Source organism: Lemur catta, chromosome 4 (assembly GCF_020740605.2).
Source record: "Lemur catta isolate mLemCat1 chromosome 4, mLemCat1.pri, whole genome shotgun sequence".
Taxonomy (NCBI): Eukaryota; Metazoa; Chordata; class Mammalia; order Primates; family Lemuridae; genus Lemur; species Lemur catta.
The window spans coordinates 14,151,557-14,175,625 of record NC_059131.1 but is presented as its reverse complement, the minus strand read 5'-3'; the positions used below and the strand labels follow the sequence as shown (position 1 = coordinate 14,175,625).

The 24,069-nt window shown below is 41.2% G+C and overlaps 1 protein-coding gene across 12 annotated transcripts in view; it reads left to right on the top strand.

Moving 5' to 3' along the window:
- Positions 1–6,837: 6,837 nt before the first annotated feature.
- PUM2 (pumilio RNA binding family member 2) overlaps positions 6,838–24,069 on the top strand; it is a 91,258-nt gene continuing 74,026 nt past the window's right edge. For 4 of the 12 annotated variants that reach the window (XM_045549105.1, XM_045549102.1, XM_045549099.1 and 1 more), the window contains exon 1: positions 6,974–7,007. The gene's annotated coding sequence lies outside the window, so the exon portion shown is untranslated. Of the gene's footprint in view, positions 6,917–6,967; positions 7,221–15,698; positions 15,778–24,069 lie in introns of those variants that run through there. The other 8 variants (XM_045549104.1, XM_045549098.1, XM_045549093.1 and 5 more) reach the window with 5 other exon arrangements.

Sequence of the window (24,069 nt, the reverse complement as noted above, 5' to 3'; positions counted from 1 at the left end):
ACTTAGAAAGTGAGAGCAGGAACGCCATGGAGTTGGGACGGGGACCTCTGAGGAAGGGGTGCCCTGGTTGCTCAGGAGTTTGGAGAAGAGGCCTCATGGAACTGGGCCTTACTTCTCTGAGGAGGGGTCCTGTCCAGCTGCTGCTTATTCCTCTGAGAGGGTACCACGATGCTAGTTCTAGGAGTGTGCAAGGAAAACTTGGAAACTGGAACCAGCTGCTGCAGTTGGGCCGACATGCTGTTCTGGGTTCATTCTGACAGGAATCACATGCAAACAGAAAGGAGCAAAAGGAGTCTTCTTCTTTCTCCTGCCTTCTTTTTCTTCTTCTTCTTTCTTTTTGCTTTTGTTTTTTAAAGGGGGAGGGTGGTGGGATCTCCTGCTTTCTAATTTCTTTCCAGTTGCCTACTCTTGGCAGAGCCTAACAGGAATAGCTGTAAAGAAGTGCAGTTTGCAGGTTTTTAACTTCAGCATTGCAAAGGTCGGAGCTGAGAGACAATAGATTAATAATCAGTACAGATGACTTGATAAAACATCAAAATGAGATGAAAAGGATCCAAAACAATACTGTTACATTGCACCATGGCACAATTTGGCAATGAATCAAATTGAATCGATAACATGGAGAAAAGATTTGATTTAATCATAGTAAATTCAAGGGCCGGGTGCGGTGGCTCACGCCTGTAATCCTAGCACTCTGGGAGGCCGAGGTGGGTGGATCGCTGAAGGTCAGGAGTTTGAGACCAGCCTGAGCAAGAGCAAGACCTCGTCTCTACTAAAAATAGAAAGAAATTATCTGGACAACTAAAAATATATATAGAAAAAATTAGCTGGGCATGGTGGCACATGCCTGTAGTCCCAGCTACTCGGGAGGCTGAGGCAGGAGGATTGCTTAAGCCCAGGAGTTTGAGGTTGCTGTGAGCTAGGCTGATGCCACGGCACTCACTCTAGCCCGGGCAACAAGGCGATACTTTGTCTCAAAAAAAAAAAAAAAAAAACATAGTAAATTCAAAAGAAAAAGAAAAACTTATTAAAGCAAGTAGCAAGAAGATAATATCTGTGAAAGACGAAGATGTCTCAAAAAAGAAAAATCATAGCCCATGAATCTATCAAAGGTTAGAGAAAGACATTTAGAAATATTACACAGAAAAATTTCCCTGGAGTGACAAATAACTTAATTTTCAAATATCAGGGTTACATTGTAATACCAGGAAAACGTTAGAGAATGGTTGGCATTGAGATACATTGTCGTTAAGATATAGAACTTCAAAAGTAGAGAAAAAACTCTTAAGTAGGTTAGAATCAAACTAGCCTCAGAACCTTCCATAGAGCAATGTAGACAAAGTTCTGAGGGGAAATTTTTTTTAACAAAAGCAAGACCCAAGAATAGTTGTTGTTTAAGTCTAAATAAAACAAGAAGGCATTTTCAAACATGAAATAATACAGAATATGAGGCTATCACGAAATGGATAAAAATACTTTGTAGCTCCTCTCATCAAAAGGTAAAGTCTGTTTCTTCATCTTTTGAATGTGTGCTGGCCTTATGATTTGTCTTTCCCAATGAATTGTGGTGGAAGGGATACTACCTGAGTTCCAAGCCTAGGCCCCAAGAAGCCTTGCAGCTTCCATGCTCTCTGCTCCCACGTGAGCAAGCCTGAGCTGGCCTGCTGGAGAGGAAACAAGGCACTTTGGCTGATTGCCAGACCTCAACCATCCAGCCCCAGCCAAACCACCAGCCCACTGCAATTTCAAAAGTGATCTGGGAGAGCTCCACAGAGCCTTCCGGTTCAACTTAGCTAAATTTGCCAATGCACAGATTGTGATCTAATAAAACGATCGATGGGGGTGGTTTATAACACAAGTAAGGGCTAACCGATACACGAACAAATCCATATAACCAAATCAAAATGAAGTCAGAAATAGAGCGGTGAACAAGGGATGCATGTAAATACTAAAATCAAGACAAATCAGTAGGGAAATTGTGGATAAAATAGAATATAAATGTTTTATAAGCCCTGACAAGGTAAAAAAGATAAAAGCGAAAAATTAGAAGTGCAGGGAAGAGGTGGCAGAAAGTGAAAGAGTGCGAATTTATCTTTAATAGTAGGGGATTTAGCACTGACCAATATTGAAACATTGTTTGAAAAATTACTCTGTCCTATTAATGATTTTTATAATTTTATGAGAAATCTTTTATGAATCAATCTCTCTTGAGGTGAAGTAACATGCATCTGAATGGTTCCTTCAGTTTTCTTCTTTTGTTAAATTCAAATAAGAATACATTCAACACTGTATTTTAAAAATAGTATGTGCAGGAAGAACCTATTCCTGTTAGTGTCACTCTATCTATGTATCTCTCTTTCCATCCTTAAATCTGAATTTATGCATGTAATAAGTGTTCACCAAATGTGGATAGATATTAGTTTTCTGTGATATTAAAATTGGGATGGGCCAGGCGTGGTGGCTCACGCCTGTAATCCCAGCACTTTGGGAGGCCGAGGTGGGAGGATTACTTGAGCTCAGGAGGTTGAGACCAGCCTGAGCAAGAGTGAGACCCCATCTCTACCATAAAGTAACAAAAAAAAAAAACCAGCCGGGCATTGTGGCTCGTGCCTGTAGTCCCAGCTACCCAGCAGGCTGAAGTAGAAGGATTGCTTAGAGCCCAGAAGTTGGAGGTTGTAGTGAGCTACAGTGATGCCACTGCACTCTACCCAGGGACACAGAGTGAGACTCTGCCTCAACAACAACAACAAAAGAAAAAACAAGGCAATTGAACACCCCTCCTCACAACCCCCTACCCTTTTTATAAAAATTAAAATTAAAATTGGGATGATTTGAAATTTTTTGTATTTCTGCAAAATTGTATAAAGGGCTTGTATTAGTTTTATCAAAAAAACAAGGCTTTAAAAAGAGTTTACAAGAAAGTTTTACAAATAGTCCCAGTGGAAAGGGAGCATTTGCACAGGGAATGTTAAAATGGCATTATGCTCTAAGATGTGATCTGTCTAAATTGGTGGTTCTCAATCATGGCTACACATTATAACCACTAAGGAGCTTTTAAAAAAATACCAATGTCCAGACCCATTAAATCAAAATCTCTGGGAGTGGAGCTTGGGAACAAAAATGTTTTAAATGTTCCCCAGGTGATTCTGATGTGCAACTCTGGCTGAGAACCACTTGACTCACAGGCCATATAGACACATTCCCAAGATGTAGTGCTTGTTGCTGGAAGGTCAGGACATTCCATTCTATGCCTCCTCCAACCCACAGAAATGTCCACACCAGGACCAGTTAGTTACTGAGGAAAAAGGGGAGAACGCATACTGGATTGGCTATGAGCAGTCTGGTTTCCCTTGCCATCATAAGATGCCTGTCAGCAGGGACTGTGGCAACATGTTTTCTTGTTTATATCCAGGAAAGAGACTGGCTTCTTGCCCCCAGAAGCTCTGAGTTGGCACCTCTTTGTGTCCTTTACTTGCCCATTACAGAATTAATTTCTAGTGAGCTGGATGGAATTATTGTGATTGGCTTACTAATGCTTCTCAAACTTTATTGTGTATAGGCATTGCCCAGGAATCTTGCTAAAATGCAGATTCTGATTCCGTAGGTATGGCATGGGGCCAAGATTCCGCATTTCTAACCAAACTCCCAGGTGATTAGAATGGCTATTGAGGTGTCAATTACAATGTCCTCAACTACCAAGCACACCAGATATTTGCATTAGCTGAGGAGTACATTTTTTCCTTGTAGGTAAATCTAAAGAGAAGCCAATTGTAATCAGAAGTGCTTAATGAGCATGGCAGATTGCAAAACATATGTGAAGGCACAGAAGCAAGAAACTGCTCACTGTGCATAAGGAATCAGGGGCTGGAGAGGAGAAAGGGACACAGGCAGAGTCAGATTACTAAAAGGTTGGGCTTTAACCTGTGTCCTGCAGAGCACAAAACCTGTCAGAGACTTTCCATAAAAAAAGTCTTCTAGGGTCAAATGTTGTTGGGACACATTGCATACTATGCTCCTCACTTGGATATTTACAATGCACATTTTGATTTTAAAGGTGCTAAGACATCTGGCAGTAAAGAAACCTTTTGTCAAATAGAGATGATACCTCATAGGCAGGGCAGGCTATGTAATTTGTGGAGCCAAGTGCAAAGTGAACATGAGAGGCTCCTTTTCCAACAACCATTAAGACTTTCTATGATGACGAGAACATTAAACCAATTGTAGAATCCTTCCAATCTCAAGGTCTTTGCAAATGCACAGGTCACATGGCCACGAAGCCAGCCTTGCTCATGGAGGTGTTGAGAGCATTAAAAGAGACAATGCGGCCAGGCGTGGAGGCTCATGCCTGTAATCCTAGCACTCTGGGAGGCCGAGGCGGGATGATTGTTTGAGCTCAGGAGTTGGAGACCAGCCTGAGCAAGAGCGAGACCCTGTCTCTACTAAAAAAATATAGAAAGAAATTAGGTGGACAACTAAAGATATATAGAAAAAATTAGCCGGGCATGGTGGCGCATGCCTGTAGTCCCAGCTACTTGGAAGGCTGAGGCAGTAGGATTGCTTGAGCCCAGGAGTTTGAGGTTGCTGTGAACTAGGCTGACCCCACGGCACTCTAGCCTGGGCAACAGAGTGAGACTTTGTCTCAAAATAAAAAAAAAAAGAGAGACAATGTATGGCAAGTGCTTTGGTGTTGTATACTGTAAGCACAAATAAATAACTTTGGCATACACAGGGCTTTTATTTATGACTATTGGTTGTAACAGGAAGTCACTTCATCTAGCTCAAGGAAAAAAGCAGAATTTGTTATAAGGATCCAGGCATGTATGTCAGACTCCAACTGTAGAGGCAGCCAGCCAGGCACAGAAGTGGAAGAGAAACATTGTCTGGACTCTCTTTTTCTCTCTCAACTCCACTCTTCTCTATGGGTTCCTTGTTTACAGGGTCAGACAAGTCAGCCCAAGAGATCCCAGGTTCAAGGCACTTCCCAACGGTGACTGGGGATTCGTAGTCCCAATTCCATATTCTGAGGGAGGGCCACTAATGGGTTTATCTATTTTCACTCGGACTAAGGAACTTAAGACTCTTCTGCTGTTACCAGCCCAAGGGACAGCAAAGGAGAAAACAGGCAAAGTGTCTACCTCCCAGTATCTCCCATTTTTACTCAATCAAGGAATCAAGGGACATTTCTTAAAGAAACATCTATTAACACTTAACAGAACACAATGGGAAATGCCATTGTGCATGATGGGGAGCAATGAGATGGTTGAAGCAGAGGCCTGTGTGCCAGGAATTGGATTTGCATTTTAGATGGCAGTGAGCAGAAATGACGGGAAGGAGTAAGACTAGAGATAGGAAGGCTGATTAAGAGCCAGTTACAGAAATACAGACATTGGAAACAAGGCTGGTGTTAGTGAGAAGGCAGAGGAAGAGACCACCTCCAGAAATATTTAGGAAGTTAAAACCTACAAGGCTTGGTAAGTTATCTAGACAGGGAGTAGCATTTCCCAAGTGTACCCCGTTCAGTGTTAACAGATGTCCCACGATCAAGTAAGAATGGGCGACACTGGAGGTAGACATTTTGCCTGCCTTCATCGAGCTGGTAACAGCAGAGGAGTCTTTATGTAGTTACTTAGTCGGAGTGAAAATAGACAAACCCATCAGAGGCCCTTCCTCAAAATATGGAATTGGGACTAAGAGACCCCAATCTCCCCCGGGGCGTCTCTTTGCAAGGGAATGAATAGGTGGTGGCACAGCCGTCTGTGAAGACAGTGCAGGAGTGGGAGCTGGGGGATGGGATGTGACTTCAGTTTTTAACATGCTTAGCAACAGAAAGAACATTAAAGTGGAAATAATCTAGATGCCTGAAATTTGAGCCTGTGGTAAAGTCTTGAGATGGACTCTCTGTCAGACATTTTTTGGTAATAATTAAAAACCGAAGAGCTCATGCGTTCAGCAGGCACTGGGGGACATAGTGGAACAAAACACACATGGTCCCTGCCTTCGTGGGGCTTATGGTCGCCTAGGGAGGACATACATTAAGGAAAGTAATTACAAGACCCAGAATGTTTACGAAGGGCCGAATGTCAGGAGAGCCAGGCGCCCTGCAAACTATCAAGAACAAGTCGGACACGGTGCCCGTGCTGTCCCACATTACAGCCGTGTGGCAGGGAGCGAGTTGGGTCAGACTCCAGGAACCACTTGTCTGCAGGGACGCCGGGCCAGGAGGGCGGCAGCGCCTGGGCTGGGCCGGTCTGGAGTCTCCAACTAGCTTGTCAACTGCGCAGGAGAGAACGCTCAGCCCGTGAGAAAAAACCAGCCACGAGTGACAACCGCTGGTCGCTGGAGACCGACGACAGTTTCCTTTGTGTTCGCCCCGCCAAGCACTGGGGCCGACGATGAGCTGAGACCGCTCCGCGAGCCCAGGGCGCAACCACCAGGACAGTGACGGTCCACGTGCGGGGAGCAACTCTCCTCCCCCAAGCGCATCTCCATCGCCTTGTGGGGGGAAGTAAAGGGTGAAAGCAAAAGGCCTGATGTGTCCGGGTCCTGTGGGTGTCAGCACCCGGAAGCCAAGTGCCAGGAGGACCCCGCGGTGGCGGCGCCGACACCCGCACGCACAGCTGGGGGAGAACAATGAGCTGCTGGGAGGAAGCCGAGGGAGAGCGAATTCGGAAGTCGAGGCCCCACGCTGGCAGACAGCGGAACGCAGCGTTCGGGAACACCACGCCTGCGCCGTCGGAGCCGGGCGCGCGCTCCCGCGGGGCGCCGAGACCAAGCCCAGGAGGGCGGGGGAGGGCACGCCAAAGGGACTGCCGAACATGCGAGAGCGCAAAGAGCGTGCGCATGCGCAGAGCCCTCGCCGGCTCGCGCCCGGAGCGCGGGAGAAGGGACGCAAGCCACTGAGAGGAGCCGCGCCTCGGTGAGTGCTCCTCCCTCCCCTTTCTCCCGGAGTGCTTTGCGCGCGCCCGGTGGGCGGGGGGAGGGGAGGTGGCGGTGGCAGCCATGTTGTTGTGAGTCTCTGTGTCTCACACTCGGTACTTCGGTGGTTCGGAGGAGGAGGGGGAGGAGAAGGAGGAGGTGGGGTGGGGGGGGAGGGAGGTAGGTGGAGAAAGAAGACATTGCCGCCACCGAAGGCGGAGGAGGGGGAGGACGGCCACGAGCGACGCCGTCGTGTGCCCAACGGTCGGTGTCCCCGGCTGAGGCAGCGCGGCCGCAGCAGCCCCGTAAGTCAGTCCGCGCTCGCTCCTTTTCCCGTCCTTTGGCGCTGCAGAGGCTGGCTCCCTGGGCTTTGTGCGGCGGCCTCGGCGGGAGCAGACCGTCGGCGGGAGGCAGGCCGGGGCCTGCGGCGGGCCCGGGCGAGCTGCGGCCTGGGGCCCGCTCGCACAATGCAGGGGGAGGGGTGCCGGAAGGGGGTGTGCGCCTGGCGGGGGAGGGGGCCCTGCGCTCTCCTTTCCCGCTTCCTTTCTCGCCCGCGCCCCCGCCTCGCGGGCTTGGGGCGCCGAGCGGGCTCGCCCTCCGTTTGGGCGCTCGTGGGGCCGGAGGCCGAGCTGTGCGCCCGTCCCCAGCTCTCGCGTTCGGAAAGTGGGGGAGAGGCCGGGTGGCTCCAGAGAGGCGTGCGAGTTGGAAGTGGGTGAAGAGGAAGGAGTGGGTTTCTGAAAACAAGTGTAGGGATTCTCCAAGGCCCGAGTGTGTCCAGGAAAAGCTTGTGGTAGACAGATGTGGTATGAAAGCCACAGTGACTTGAGTTCGACTTGTTTAGGGGCCATTGGCTAGGAGTGTGTGTTCTGTTACAGGACTAGATTTCAGTACTCAAATACGTGAATTAAAACCAAGGACAAGATGAGCGGCTTCTAGTATTTTAGCAATAGTTTTGTATCTGAACTGGGTCAAATTTTGGGGAAATAATTTTTTTAAGGTTTCATGCCCAAACACGTGTGTAAAAGTTGGTGCTACTTCTGAGCACATAGCTAGAGAAAACGCACTTTTCTTAGCTTTTAATTCTAACACGTATTCAAGCTTTTGGGGAAAGGAGTGTATTGCCGGCATATTAGATTCAATAAGACATCCTGTCAGGACTTAGTACTTTGAGATATTTTACTTGGTAAGAAAACTGGTGACCTTTTTTTGGTGAAGGTTTTTAAGAAAAGCTTTAGAAAAATGCTTTTTTAAACGCTGCAGAGAAATGTAATATCTGTGAAGGTATTGTATGTCTGGAAAACAGTTTTAGTAAAGGAAGTTACCTGAGGATTTTAAAAGCTTGTTTAATGCTTAGATTCGTGTTTAATATGTGACTCTTCACCATGTGACCTGGAGTATTGGAGGATGATTTAAGGAATTCTGACTAAGAGTACTGTTAAAAATACAAGGATGAATATTTTTAATTGGTCGTTTCTGTTCTTAGTCTTTTAAAAAATTATGAACTTAATGTGCACAGTCATAAATGATGGCATTTCTCTTGTTGCAAAAATGTCTTTAAAATTCCAATTTTTGCTGGAATTGCATTGTGTAGAATTGTCTCGATGTCCTTGAGGGCAGTTCTGTATGCAGAAAAGGTTTACACTAATTTTAAAAATTAAAGTTATATTTCAGAAACTTGGCTTTTAAGTTCAGGTTGTTTTTTAAAGTTCAGTTTTCTTATTCTCCGCACAAGTCTAGCTATTTTATCTTCGAGTTAGACTTGGCATTAGCAAATGTAAGTGTCTTCAAACAATTTAAGTAAACTGTGTTTAATTTCAATATATGGTTTTCTTTACTTGTCTGAGTCCAAAGTTGTTAGGTTTTTCAGTATTTCAATTTTTTAAAAAAGCCTAAATTACTGACATTTAAATTGCTTTTATAAGGCTATCACTTTACTAAGCCAAATTTTCTTAGGCATTACAAATACTGTATATAAAACACCAAATACAGATTTAACAGCCTCTTATTTAACACAGATACTAATACTTGAATTTTGTTTCTCTTAAGCCATCCATACTTGTTTATAAATCTTCTGGTTGTTGAAAGATAATTTGTCTTCCTGAGTAGGTCCTTAATCCTAGTTAACATAAGTAATTATGGTCAGATTTGGGCCAGGTGTGACATCCAGAGCCAATTTTCTCAGTAACCAAGCTGCCTCCTTTATAGACACTGACTGACAGGGTCTTCATAATTTTACGTGGAGGTTAGCTCCTGTCTCCTGAACTCAAGTTCTACATAGTTTCTAATTTAAAGACCTTGCTGGGTTTCTAAGACATGAAAATATTCTGTATATTTTCACCTTAAAGTTTATGGGCATTTAAAATATCTACATATTTGAATCTCACATGGTTTTGTCTGACTTGCATTCACAGCTTGAGGCCATTTTACTAACAGGTGTGAATAAGATAAAAACTGCACAGATAGCTGGGTAAATTGGTTTGTGACATTAAATAGATTTCTTGCTGTTTTGAAGAAGGCATTAAAATATAGTCTGACTTGCTCCTATTGTCCTACCTCCTCATTCCTTGTAAGAGGGAGGGAACTGGTCAAATATGGCTCAGACCTTTCCTCTCTTTCTCTCTCTGGGAGTTTTCCCTCTGCAGAAAGCACTTAATTTGTTCTGTTTCTTCATGAGACTGCCTTTTTCTAGAGGAGGACAGAAGTTCTACAGTGCTGCCTGTGACTGGGTTAGGATAATTATGGGGTATGGTGTTGGGAAGCCATTTGGCCTAGATCTAAATTACATCTTGAGTGTACCTTTATCAGTAGTAGTAAAGGAGATATATGGATTACCATCAGTCTAACTCCTGTCTCAGTTCTGAATTTTGATGTGGTGGAAAAAGGTTTCCTCAAACTCTATCATTTAGAAGCTAACATTAATTAGTTTTAAAAAACAAATATAAAACTTTTATATTTGGAGACAAGACAATTTTCATTTAAAATTTATTGCTTTTGTAGTTGAAAAAGTGAACTTATAGAGAAGTATTTTCAAGCTTTTCCAGTGAGTGAAATACTATAGAATTACTATATAGGTTGATATATGATAACTGCTTTTTCTTCTCAGAGTTTCAGGTAGCAGTATGTTTAGAGACAAGTTAATGTTTTTTTCCGTAGTGACCTTTTCCTTCAGTAACTCAAAAGATTCATCTTTGTAAATAAAAAATTAAGACTTGCCTAATTAAGCATAAAAATCACCTTCTAAAGGGTTGTTTTAATTCTTAATGAAATTAGAATTTTTTCTTCACTTCTTGCTCTTACTATTCTCTTGTGAAGGGATAAAACGTTTTAGAGTAGAGTACTGGGAAACATCCATATGTGCACACCTCATGTGCTTATCATTGTAGCTGCCAAGTACAAAAAAGGGGAAGTAGTATGAAATGTGAAAGGAGAAGGGAGAAAATGGGGTAGTTGAAGTGTCAGAATGTTAGATTGACTGCAAATGGGCAAGGGAAAAAAGGTGGTAATCACCTACTTGGAGCAAAATATATGTTTGGACCACAGTGATCCTTTCCCCCTGAAATGTGTTTTCTGGAAGCAGTTTGGTTCAATTGGCTATAAAGTGACACTACAAAACCACCTAGTCAACACTGCCTAGGGAGGGTATAACCTGCAATTGCCTGCGGACATACCTACAGTGTGGTGGTAGGAAGGTGGAGGTGGGGAAGGATTATGTACATTTTTTTTAGTCCTGAAAAAGACGTGAATAAGCATGTATGGCATCTGGTTTGAGCATAGTTCTTTTTGATTTCTGTTGTAGTACACATGTCAAGGGTAGCAAGTTCTAGATCTCAAAGTGGTGATCTCTGATTTTAGGCATTATTTCTGAAAGACTTATTAAAGGACTCAATGGAAGAAAGTCTTTTTTTTTTCCCCCTTCCCTCCCGCCTCCCTAAGTTGGGAGAAAATCTTAACTAAGATGCAATTGATCTTATTCATTCAGACCATTAAAGAAGGTAAATGAGTAGTAGAGGCAGGGTAACCATAAATGTAGGTCTTTATTAGGCAGTCAAATAAGGCAAATTTTAGATACAGTAAAATATGGATTGTATCCTATTATTTTGTTAAATACCAAAAACATATATGTATAGGAGTTACTCGAATCTTCCATTTTGATGACCAGGTCAGTTTTTTTTTTTCCTAGGTAATTTATGATGAACAGAAGACCAGGTCAGTTTTTGAACTAGTTTAGTAAGAACATCTTGATAGTATTTTATCAGTACTTTTAGCATGGGTAAATGCAAAATATTTTCTTTTTCTTTCTTTCTTTCTTTTTTTTTTTTTTTTTAGACAGAGTCTCACTCTATTGCTCGGGCTAGAGTGCCGTGGGGTCAGCCTACCTTAAACTCAAGCAATCCTTCTGCCTCAGCCTCCCGAATAGCTGGGACTACAGGCATGAGCCACCATGCCCGGCTAATTTTTTCTATATGTTTTTAGTTGTCCAGCTAATTTCTTTCTTTTTTTTTTTTTTTTTAGTAGAGACGGGGTCTTGCTCTTGCTCAGGCTGGTCTCGAACTCCTGAGCTCAAACCATCTGCCCACCTCGGCCTCCCAGAGTGCTAGGATTACAGGCATGAGCCACCACACCCAGGCTTAGTGCCTTCATTTAATTTCTAAATTATGTGGATCCTATACTAGCAAAAATGGAAGTACTCTAGGCTCTTGGGAAAAATAAATGGTTTGTCAGTTTTTACCAGAATTCTGGTTGAGAAAATATTCACGGGGTATGGACATTTAGCCCATTTGTAGTCTGAATACTCTAAGTTGTATCTTTTGATTAAGCTAGAGTACCAGAAACCTGCACACATTTGAGGTTCCAGGCCTACTGTGTGCCAGACTGTCTGTAGATATTGGTGATACATGGTTCTTGTTCTTGAATTTATTGTAAAGTGGAGAGAAAGAGTTAAATTCGTGATTACAGTGCAGTACACTGCTACCACCAATGTGGTGTTACAAGAGTGCTGTGGACGCAGGGACAGGAAAAGCTTTCCACAAGAGATAAAGCTGAGTCTTAAAAGATTTGCAGAAGTTAAATTAGTCAAGAGATGGGTGAAATGGCATTCAGCCAGAGGGATTGATATCTGTAGTGACCCTGATGGGGGAGAATGGCAGAGATTAAAATGCAGGCATAAACTCATGCAACTCAGGAGGCTGAGATGAGAGGATCACTTGAGCCTGGGAGTTGGAGGCTGCAGTGAGCTATTGATGACACCACTGCACTAGCCTGGGCAACAGAGTGAGACTCCGTCTCAAAGAAAATGTTTAGATACACAAACTGGGTTTTACTTTTTTTTTTTTTTAATAGGGAGAGGATCTTACTGTGTCACCCAGACTAGAGCACCATGGTGGCATCATAGCTCACTGCAACATCGAGCTTCTGGGCTCAAGTGATACTCTCATCTCAGCCTCCTGAGTAACTGGGACTACCGGCATGTGCCAACATGCCTGGCTAAATTTTTTTATTTTTGTAGAGGTAGGGTCTCTTTGTTACCGAGGATGGTCTTGAACTCCTGGCCTTAAGCTATCCTCCTGCCTCAGCTTCCCAAAGCGCTGTGATTATAGGCATAAGGCACTATGCTTGTCAGGTTTTACTTTTTTAAAACCCAACGTGTCATGAAGGTATAGCTGAAGACATTTACTATGGTAGGTTTGAGTGTACATGGAAATTTTTTTATTTTGACTCTAAAACTTTTGGAAGCTTACAGATAAGACTGAAATGAGGATATTCTTTTAGGTGATGCTTATTTTGTTGAAAAGATGTTTTCTGTATTTCTTTACAAGCCGTGATACACAGTCTGTTTATAGGTATATGTATTAGGAAAAATCTAGTCTTGCTCACACATTATCATAAACGTACATATTTGTTTGAGATAAGCTATAGAAATCACTTATTTTTATTTTATTTTATTTATTGTTTTTGAGGCAGAGTCTCACTCTGTTGCCTGGGCTAAAGTGCCGTGGCATCAGCCTAGTTCATAGCAACCTCAAACTCCTGAGCTCAAGCAATCCTTCTGCCTCAGCCACCTGAATAGCTGGGACTGCAGGCATGTGCTACCATGCCCGGCTAATTTTTTCTGTATATATTTTTAGTTGTCCAGATAATTTCTTTCTATTTTTAGTAGAGATGGGGTCGGTCTCGCTTTTGCTCAGGCTGGTCCCAAACTCCTGACCTTGAGCTACCCTCCTGCCTCAGCCTCCCCAGAGTGCTAGGATTACAGGTGTGAGCCACCACGCCCGGCCAACGAAATCACTTATTTTTAGTGCTTAGGTGTGGCATTTTAGCTAATTCATTCATTAAATATTTGAGTCTTTCCATATATGAGGCCATTGATTTCAAAGTTAACATGACTATAAGAACTAAATAAATGTGTTTAGTGATTTTATCAGGTATATATTTTAAATATTTTAAAAAATACAGGTATTGCATGGGAAATATTATAGGAGTGAAGAACTATAAAATTAAAAATGTGTATCCTTTTAGCAAATACAACCACTGTTAACAGTTACGTGTAACTCTGATTGTTTCTTATGTAGCTACATATATATGGACTTGTGTCCTAGTTTTACAAAACTGGGATGATAGAAACATGGACTGGTTTTCACTTTCCCTTTTCACTTAATATCCTGGAATATTTTTATAGTTTTCTCCCCTCCCTACTACAGTGTCCTTGCTGTTTTGTCTTTTGGCTTTTCTCATAACTAATAAACACTGGCATAACCACAACAGTTGACAAAATTGTGTTAAGATTTTTTTCATTCCTAATTTTAGAGAAGTTTTAAAGTCTGATGGGTAAATTCTATTATTAATACTGAAAAATGCCAATTAAATGCCATGAGAATTAAGAGAAAGACTGTTTGGTGTGGGTTTTATGGAGAAAGAGGCGTTTGAGCTAAACCTTGTGGGGCTTGTTGAATTTGCCAGTGAAGACATAAATGGTAAAGAACTGTCCAGGGGGTTGTTGTATAGTGTAAGCAAAAGGAAGATTGGAGAGGGCCAGGCATCGTGGCTCAAGCCTATAATCCCAGCACTTTAGGAGGCCAAGGAGGGAGGATTGCTTGAGGCCTGGAGTTCGAGACCAGCCTGGGCAACATAACAAGATCTGGTTTCTGCCAAAAAAAAAAAAGAAGAAGAAGAAGAAGAAAAAGAAGAATTAGCTGGGTGTGGTGCCACGCACTTGTAGTCCCAACTACTTGGGATTACTTGAGCCCAGAAATTTTAGGCTACAGTGAGCTATGATTGTGCCATTTGCACTCCAGCCTGGGTGACAGAGCAATGCTCTGTCTCAAAAAAAAAAAAAAAGATTAGAGGAAAGAGCCTTTAGAGAGTTGTATAATTAACATATTAGTTGAGTGATGGCTTATGCTTGCTTGGTGTGAGAAAAAGCATGGGGCTTTGGGGGTTTTGATAGTATTGAGTTCTCTGCCATTTTAGTAACTTTGTTTATTAGGGTAGGGAAGTTGGCCACAATGCCCTTAATTTGTGAAGTAGGAATATAGTACCTACTTTGTAGGATTGTTATGAGAATTAGATATAATGTGCCTAATATATAATATCTCTGGCATAAAAATGAGTGTTCAGTAAATTCTGTTATTCTCTTTGGGGGAAGATTGGTTAAAAATTAGTCCAAAAATTTTCTTTCTTATGTGGAAATCAGTTTTTAGGAAAATTTTTCATAACACTAGTCAAAAGCATGATTGAGGAAGTAATACGCCCAATTAAATTCATATAATGACTTGGACCCTAAATAAGTTAACCTTGAGGAAAGGAGCCGTCTTTAAAAGCTATGGTTGATAAATGTTTTGTTTAAAATAATTTTTTTTCATTCAAATTGTGTACCTATCTCCTTCACGATGCAGCTTAAATACCATCTGGTTCATGTGACTTTCTGTTTTGTTTGCAGTAGGTAAAGTTAGTGCTCAATGATGATGTTCATTAAAAACAGTCCAGGGAGGATGACTACCAAAGAAAAAGTCATAAGCTGCTTAAGTCACTCTCTTTGTGTATTGACTTTTACATTTAGGTGACTCAACCAGGTTTTTATGTAATTTTGTTGTGTTTGTACTTGGTGCAAAAGGTAGCTACAGCCTCCAGGTATAGAAGACTGATTTGGAGAAGTAGTGCCACTGGGAAGTTGCACTCAGGCATTCTGTGTTGGTAAATGTCCTCAGCACTACAAAAAATCTGAGGAGGAAGAGCTTGTTCATTGTCTTGATTAAAGTGAGCATGTTGTATTATATATGAAGGCATTTGTAAATTCATAGTCACTGTCCATATACTAGTTGATTTCATGATCTGAATCCACATTTCCTAAAATATAATGTTTTTTTCATTCAGTAAATATTGAACTTTTTTTTTGTTGACCAGTCAAGTGCAGTAGTGAGAAGGGGGGAAAGTAGTAGAGCAAGGAGTTCAATCTGTAACTGACTGTGAACAATCAAGTGAGATAATTCACTACCTTCGGACCAGCCAATATTGAACATTTAGATGGCTAAGACACAGACCCTAGTCCCTTTGGCCCCAGAGATTAATTTCTACTATGGCTTTAAAATATAATTAAAGGATTATGAAAACATGATGGTTCGTGTCGTGGTGGTGTAGAGTGGTTTAATACCACTTGTTGTAGCTGTAAATGCTTTTTCCTCGTAACTTTTTGTGGTAGTCATATGGTAAAGAATTGGATATGTCTGAGAAAATATAGTATTAATGACATACATATGATATTAATGCATTTTCTTGATTTTTTACAGAAGCAGTTTGTCAACTTTTTGGATTATGTACTAGTAAATATGAAAACTGTCACAGAACTTATCCAAGTTGTTATTTGAGGTGCTTAATCTATTTTACTCACATCATTAGTAAAATTAGCTAATAATGTTAAAGTTTAGAATGATCAAAATAAGACTGTCATCTTTTTTCTGTGCTAGGAAACAGTCATAACATCAGAAACTAACTTTGTAATTCAAATTTATCTCAAGATTACACTGGGTCTTGGTCATAGAAAAGTTTCTATGATGTATTTTCTATGTTTGTAAATTCTGATTGTTAATATTAAAGGAAATAATATTGGGAGGTTTCAAACATTAATAACGCAGACCAAGAAGACCTGAAGACAGAACTTACACCCCAAGCAGTACAGTGTGCCATAGCTCCTAAATACATTTTCTTCAAATAAACATTCAATTCAATATTATATAACCAGTTGCTGGTAGGTTCTGTTGCTTTTTAGAAGAAAGGATTGTTTCCTCCTAAGATCTAACCATTCAGGGTAAAGTCATTAAATTCATGTCCAAATTCTTACTTTTTCATTGCCATCAGATGACCCTAGCATTTGTAGGTGCTACAGAGATAGCAGATTGGCATTTTGTAAAAATTTTGAAGTCCCACTTGCTGGCATATGTGCAACCCTCTCCCAACTCCTTTGCCTTTATTATTGCCAATATGGAAATTTTCGGAAGAGAGTTGAAAATGTTCATTTCTGTCCTGTTGTCTTGTCCAATTTTTCTTTCCTTGAGATTGAAATAAACAGTAACACCTTAAACTGAAAAACTGAGCCTGAGTCTTGCTGGGTGAGGTTGTTGGTATTTTTTTTTAATGTTTTCCCTATAGCTGAAAGATACATAAAGATATTGAAAGATAATAAAATTACCTTCCTTTAGCTGTGATCTGAAATCCCCATTCATTTTAAGGGAAAAAAAATATGCCTGGGAGTAGTATAAGTGGAAAGGTTGAAAGCAAAACCCTGATGTTTAACTTTTACTGTGCTTTAATTGGGGAGTGGATTATTTGCATTTGATTTTTGTGGAATAGTCAAGAGAGTAAATGCACTAGAGTAGAGGTCAGAAAACTATGGCCTGTAGGCCAAATCTGGCCCATCATCTGTTTTTGCACGGCCCACTCTGTTGGAATGGTTTTTACATTTTTAATTTGTTAGAAAAAATTAAAAAGAATAATATTTTGTGACATTGTGACACATAAAAACCGTATGAAGGCCAGGCACGGTGGCTCACACCTGTAATCCTAGCACTCTGGGAGGCTGAGGCAGGTGGATCGTTAGAGCTCAGGAGTTCGAGACCAGCCTGAGCAAGAGCCAGACCCCATCTCTACTAAAAATAGAAAGAAATTAGCTGGACAACTAAAAACATGTAGAAAAAATTAGCCAGGCATGGTGGTGCATGCCTGTAGTCCCAGCTACTTGGGTTGCTGAGGCAGAAGGATAGCTTGAGCCCAGTAGTTTGAGATTGCTGTGAACTATGCTGACGCCATGGCAATCTAGCCCAGGCAACAAAGTGAGACTCTGTCTCAAAAAAAAAAAAAAAGAAAGAAAGAAATATGAAATTCGAATTTTACTATTCATGAAGTTTTGTTGAGACACATCCATGCTGGTTCATTTTAGTATTGTTTACAGGTGCTTTTGTGCTACAGAAGCAGAGTTGAGTAGTTGCAACAGAGACCACATGGCCTGCAAAGCCTAAAATGTGTACTGTCTGGCCCTTTACAGAAAGTTTGTTGACCCCTGTACTAGGGGCATGATTCACTCCAACAGTTAGAATGGATCCACAGAGCTAAGAGACCTCAGAGCTAAGAGACCTTTCAAAATTATTTAGTTACTCAATAATCTCATCTATTTGGACCACAGATAAAAACCTATAAGTAAGCAAAGAAAAGATATCAGTAAATCTCCCTGTACTTTAATCTTTTTTCTTTTCTTTTCTTTTCTTTTTTTTTTTTGAGACAAATGTCTCAACTCTGTTGCCGGAGCTAGAGTGCTGTGGCATCAGTGTAGCTCACAGCAACCTCAGGCTCCTGGGCTCAAGCGATCCTCCTACCTCAGCCTCCTGAGTGCTGGGACTACAGGTGCCTGCCATCACACCTGGCTAATTTTTTCTATTTTTAGTTGCCCTGCTAATTTTTTCTGGTTTCTTATTTTAGTGGAGACAGGGGTCTCTTTATTGCTCAGACTGGTCTCGAACTCCTGAACTCAAGTGTTCCTCCTGCCTCGGCCTCCCAGAGTGCTAGGATTAAGGCATGAGCCACCGTGCCTCACCTGTATAAGCATTTTCTTAATTACATACCCAAATATTTTTAATAGCTACATAATACTGTATTTTGTAATGATGTATTATATCCTTTATAGGTAAGAATTGAGAAATCTGCCTTCTCAGTGTAAACAGACCTTACAGTGGTTTTCATACATTCAGTCCACCAGACTAGCTATTCCCTTGCGGATAACCACCTGTGTATATGGATCACATCAGTGATCGTTCCGCAGTGAGCTCTGAGTCCTGCCTCAAGTCAAACATGCTCTTCTGTTCTACAGCATTTGAAACTGAAGACACTGTTCCTGAATTTGTTACTCAGAATCCTAAATTTTAGTAAGAGCTCCTTGGGATGCTGATGATAATGGTCTACAAAATGAAACAATTCCTTTATATGATCTGGTTTCAGCAGTTTCTTGGTTTTGTCCTTCCCCCACATTGACTGCCTTCTTGATAATTGTAGATCTTAGAGGTACTTTCTATTGTTCCTGCATAATTTTTCTCTTGGAGGTCAGCTTTGAGGATAGTGGCCAAAGCTCAGACTCACTGACATCTGAGTTTAGTGTAGCATAAAGGTCTGATCTTTTCGTTTTTTGGTTATAGATAACAGTAACCTAGGGACTACATATTTCACTATTTTATGAGTTTGCATTTTCTTATGGATCCAGTGAACCAACTTTCTGGGAGTTGGATCTATCTTTGAGTTATACTGGTAACTTTTACCTTTAGTAACTGAGTGTACCACAGCTGCTGTTCATACCATAGGTGACCACTTGGCTACCCAGGAATCAAAAATTCCTCATCCCCCATCCTTTCTCCTCCCAAACCACATGTTTTTGTGAGCCAGGGCTGTACTGGCAAATCCCACTTCTGACACCAAATATAAGGCTGTAGGGGAAAAACTCACTTTCTGCTGCTATACTCTCACAACATAGAGCACTCTGTGACCCCAGATGTATGGGAGTATCATACAAGCAATCAGTTCTGCAGTGAATTCGCCGGTGGACACCAGCTGGGTGTCTTGTAACTCAATTGTGATACTCTACCTGGGAGAGCATCAGATCCCACAGATTGAGGGCTCAGTCCCATAATATTACCCCCCTGCCATCTCAGATGCCAGTTGCAAATTGTAGGTTGTCACCTATACTTCCAACTGGCTATAAATTGGGGGTTCCCATGACCCCCTGTTTGTGTTTATTTAATTTCCTTGAACAGAACTCAGGGAAACACATTACTTACATTTACCCACTTATTACAAAGGATATTGAAAAGGGTACAGATGAATAGCCATATGGAAGAGATGGATAGGGCAAGCTATGGGAAAGGGGGCATGGAGTTTCCCTTCCCTCTGTGTGTGCCACCCTCCAGGAACCTCCACAGGTGGAGCTCCTGGAACTAGAACTCTATTGTTTTGGGGTTTTATTAAAACTTTATTACATAGGCATTGAAATGGTTGACTATTGGTGATCAACTGAACTTTCACCCCCTCCCACCTCCCTGGAGAGGGTGGGTGGGAACAACTGAAAATTCCAACCCTCTAATCAAAAGGTTGGTTCCCCTGGCATCCAGCCCTCATCCTGGGGTTACCTAGGGGCCCCCAGGCAATAGCTCATGAGCATACAAAAGACACTCATCATTTTAGAAATTCCAGGGGTTTTAAGAGCTTTTTGTCAGGAAACAGACAAAAGATCATAAGTACTTTGCAATAGCACTGTCTTCAGCCCTTTATTCTAAAGGGATATTTTCACCAGATATAAAATTCTGGGCTGGCAATATTTTCTCCTTTCAGACTTTAAAGTCTGATCCTTTATATTCTGTCCGCCATTGTTTCTCATTAGCTGTCATTCAAAGTATCATTGTTCATCTTTATGTAGTACATTTTTTTATGGCTGCCTTTAGGATTTTCTCTATCAATTTTTTTCAATTTTTTTTATGTGTGTAGTTGTGGGATTTTTTCAATTTTTTTTATTATGTGTGTAGTTGTGGGATTTTTTTCTTATTTATCTTGCCTGAGGTTCATTTAGCTGCTTGAATTTGTAAATTTGGCTCTAACTAAATTTGGAGAAATTTCTGGCCATTGTTCAAATATTTTTTCCACCCTCATCTCTCCTTTCCTTCTGGATCTCCAGTTACTGTAAGTTATACCCTTTGATATTGTTCCTGTGAAAGTTAGTTGTATAAATTGGGTCATTCTTATACCCAACTATAAATCAGAATTGAGGGACCAGAGGGGGAAAAAGTACTTGGGGCATATAACACCTGCTCCAAAAATTAAGTTTTCTACAAGTCCAACTGCTGAAATGGCCTGCTGTAACCACTAAGACCAGTTTTACCTAGTCTTAGGTAAGAGCTGAAACAACCTGCTGTGGCTCTAAGACTGGTTTTACCTACTATGGGCCGTCACTCACCAGTTTGCCAACTTGCAAAAGCTTCTTTGATGCCAATGAGTTTTCTTTCAAAACAACATAAAACATTTTTCTTTCTAATAAAACTCCCAACCTTCTCTTTCTCTCTTCGAACATACTGAAGACCATTTGGTCTGTATATGTGCCCCAAATTATAGTTCTTCCCCAATAAAACATTTTAAATTTAGAGATTCATCTTTGTACTTTACTTGACTTAGATATCCCATAGGTTACTTAAGCTCTGTTCATTTTTTCCACTTTTTTCCCCCCTCTTTGTTCCTCACATTAAATCTCTGTTGATTTATTTTCAAGTTCACTGACTTTTTCTGTTGTTATTTACAATCTGCTAAGTGTATCCAGTGAATTTTTAACACATTGACTGCCACGCTAGAAAAAAAATTTTCTTCCTTGGGGCCATAGTGTTTTATTATGAAAATAGAGTAAAAACTTCAAAAACAAAATGATTCTTTCTAATTCAATGAAAAATTTGTTATTTTCTGTGAGTGAGTTATATTCAACTTGAAAAATAGTTCACTCTGCTCCCAGAGACGTGAGTTACATAGGCTTCACAATGCCCTGGGCTCAAAACTAGTGTGAGTTATTAATAAATACAACTCACATGGCACTTAATGTGTTAATATATTTTTTAGTTTGATTATTACTATTTGGTTTCTTTTTTTAGTTTCTCTGCTGAGATTTTGTATTTGTTCATTCCTTAGCATATTTTTCCTTTCATCTTTGAGCACAGTTTTGATAGTTGCTTTAAGATCCTTGGCTACTAATTCTAACCTGGGTCATCTTGGGGTTTTTTTATTAATTGACTTTTCCCTTTAGTTCACATTTTCCTTTTTTCTCGTATGTATAGTAATTATGGATTATATTCCAGACTTTATGATTGATACATAGAAGATGCTTTGTAGATTCTCTTACATTCTTTTGGACAATGTTGGTTTTAATTTGATTTGAGGGGACTTAAACTGCACCTTCCTATGACTTCTGTGGTAGTCAGCAGCAGAAATTTCTGCATAATTTGGCTCCTTGGAGTCTGTAACATACGTGTGCAGTTCAGGGGTCATCTAAAAATTCCAGTATAATTTATACACAGGATTTGCAGGATTTCTCTTCTTGCTTTTCAGCAGCTCTGGTTGCCCCACACTGTCCTTTCATTATTCTATTAACATTATTCTCTGGCTGGGCATGGTGACTCATGCCTGTAATCCTAGCACTCTTGGAGGCCGAGGCAGGAGGCAGGAGTTTGCCTGAGCAAGAGCCAAACTCCATCCCTACTAAAAATAGAAAAAATTAGCTGGGCATCATGGTGCATGCCTGTAGTCCCAGCTACTCAGGAGGCTGAGGCAGGAGGATTGCTTGAGCCCAGGAATTTGAGGTTGCTGTGAGCTAGGCTCACGCCACGGCACTCTAGCCTGGGCAACAGTGAGACTCTGGCACAAAACAAAACAAAAAAACCCAAAACATTATTCTCTGTAGGAATTTTAGGGCCCTACCTCTATATCCAGTCCTGTCCTCAGCACAAAAAAAAAAAAAACCCAAAAAACAAAAACCTGTTAAAATAATCTTATTATGTGCCAGTTCATTCATTCATTCTTCCTTCCTTCCCCCCCCTTCTTTTTTTTTTTTAAAGTGTAGACTATCTTCCAGCTTCAGGTTTTTAGTTGTTTTGCACTGCCTTCAAGTAGTATTTATATTTTCTTTGGATTTGATAGTTATCTGCAGGAGGGTTTGGTGTGATAGGAGTTACTCCCCCATTTGATACTAGGAAACAGAAAAGACTCATTTAAATTGTTTGAGAACAGTGACCATATTTTTTTTTTTTGAGACAGAGTCTCACTCTGTTGCCCAGGCTAGAGTGCCATGGCATCAGCCTAGCTCATAGCAACCTCAATCTGCTGGGCTCAAGCAATCCTACTGCCTCAGCCTCCCGAGTAGCTGGGATTACAGGCATGCGCCACCATGCTCGGCTAATTTTTTGTATATATTTTTAGTTGTCCGGTTAATTTCTTTCTATTTTTTAGTAGAAACAGTGTCTCGCTGTTGCTCAGGCTGGTGGTCTCGAACTCCTGAGCTCAAATGATCCACCCGCCTCGGCCTCCCAGAGTGCTAGGATTATAGGTATGAGCCACCACACCCAGCCTAGTGACCATATTTTAACTCATTTTTCTCTACAAAGTTTTACACATTGAAGATGCCCAATAGAACCTCACTGAATTAATGGAAGGATGAATGAAATGTTCACATTTTGGTAACTGTTAATTCAGCTTTTCTAGCAAGTTAATAAGAGAAAAAAATAATTTATTTGCTGTCCATATGTCTACTTTGATGTGTCAGTTCAGATCTTTTGCCCATTTTTTGATTTAGTTCTCTGTCTTTTTTTTCCTGTATATTTTTAAAAGAGTTCTTTCTATATTCTGGAAGAAACAAGTGCTTTACTTGGATAAGTGCTTTGCAGATTTTTTTTCCTAGTCTGTGGCTTAGCTTTTCATTTTCTTAATGGTGTCTTTTGTAGAGCATGTTTCTAATTTATCAGTTTTTCAGGCCGGGCGCGGTGGCTCACGCCTGTAATCCTAGCTCTGGGAGGCCGAGGCGGGTGGATCGCTCGAGGTCAGGAGTTCGAGACCAGCCTGAGCAAGAGTGAGACCCCGTCTCTACTAAAAATATAGAAAGAAATTATCTGGCCAACTAAAAATATATATACAAAAAAAAAAATTAGCCGGGCATGGTGGCTCATGCCTGTAGTCCCAGCTACTCGGGAGGCTGAGGCAGTAGGATCGCTTAAGCCCAGGAGTCTGAGGTTGCTGTGAGCTAGGCTGATGCCACGGCACTCACTCTAGCCCGGGCAAGAAAGTGAGACTCTGTCTCAAAAAAAAAAAAAAAAAAAAAACAAAAAAAATTTATCAGTTTTTCTTTTGATGTTGATCTGAAAACTCTTGGCCCAACACAAGGTGACACAGCTTTTCTCCTGTGTGTTTCTAGAAGTTCTATAATTTTAGGTTTTATATTTAGGTGTGTGATCTATTTTGAGTTAATTTTTATATTAAGGTGTGAGGTGGTGTAAGGTATGTGTGGAGTGAGGTTCATTGTTTTGCCTGTGGACATCTCATTGTCCCAGCACCATTTGATAAAAAGATTGAAGAAGAGGTATTTTGGTTTTGGGTTTTTTCGAGATAGGATATCAGTCTGTTTCCCAGGCTGGAGTGCAGTGGTGTGATCATAGTTCACCATACCCGTGAACTCCTAGGCTCAAGTGATCCTCTTGCCTCAGCCTCCTGAGTAGCTGGAGCTATAGGTGTGCACCACCATGCCCAGCTATTTTAAAAAATTTTTTGCATCATGGTGAGATGGGATCTCACTATGTTGCATCAGCTGGCCTCAAACTCTTGGCTTCAGGTGATCCTCCTGGGTCTCCCAGATTGCTGGGATTATCGGTGTGAGCTACCATACCTGGCTATGGAGCTTTTTAATAGCTGACTTTTGAGTGCTTATGCTTCAGCTGCTGTTTTAGGTGTTTTGTTACTGAATTCAGTGTTCCCTGGAAGTCCATGTGGCCGTTACTGTTGTTACCCTCACATGAGGAAATTGAGAAAAAAACAATTTAGGTTACTTGTCCAGAGTTACAGAACTACTAGCTGCCACAACTATAATTTGAGTTCAGTTCTGTC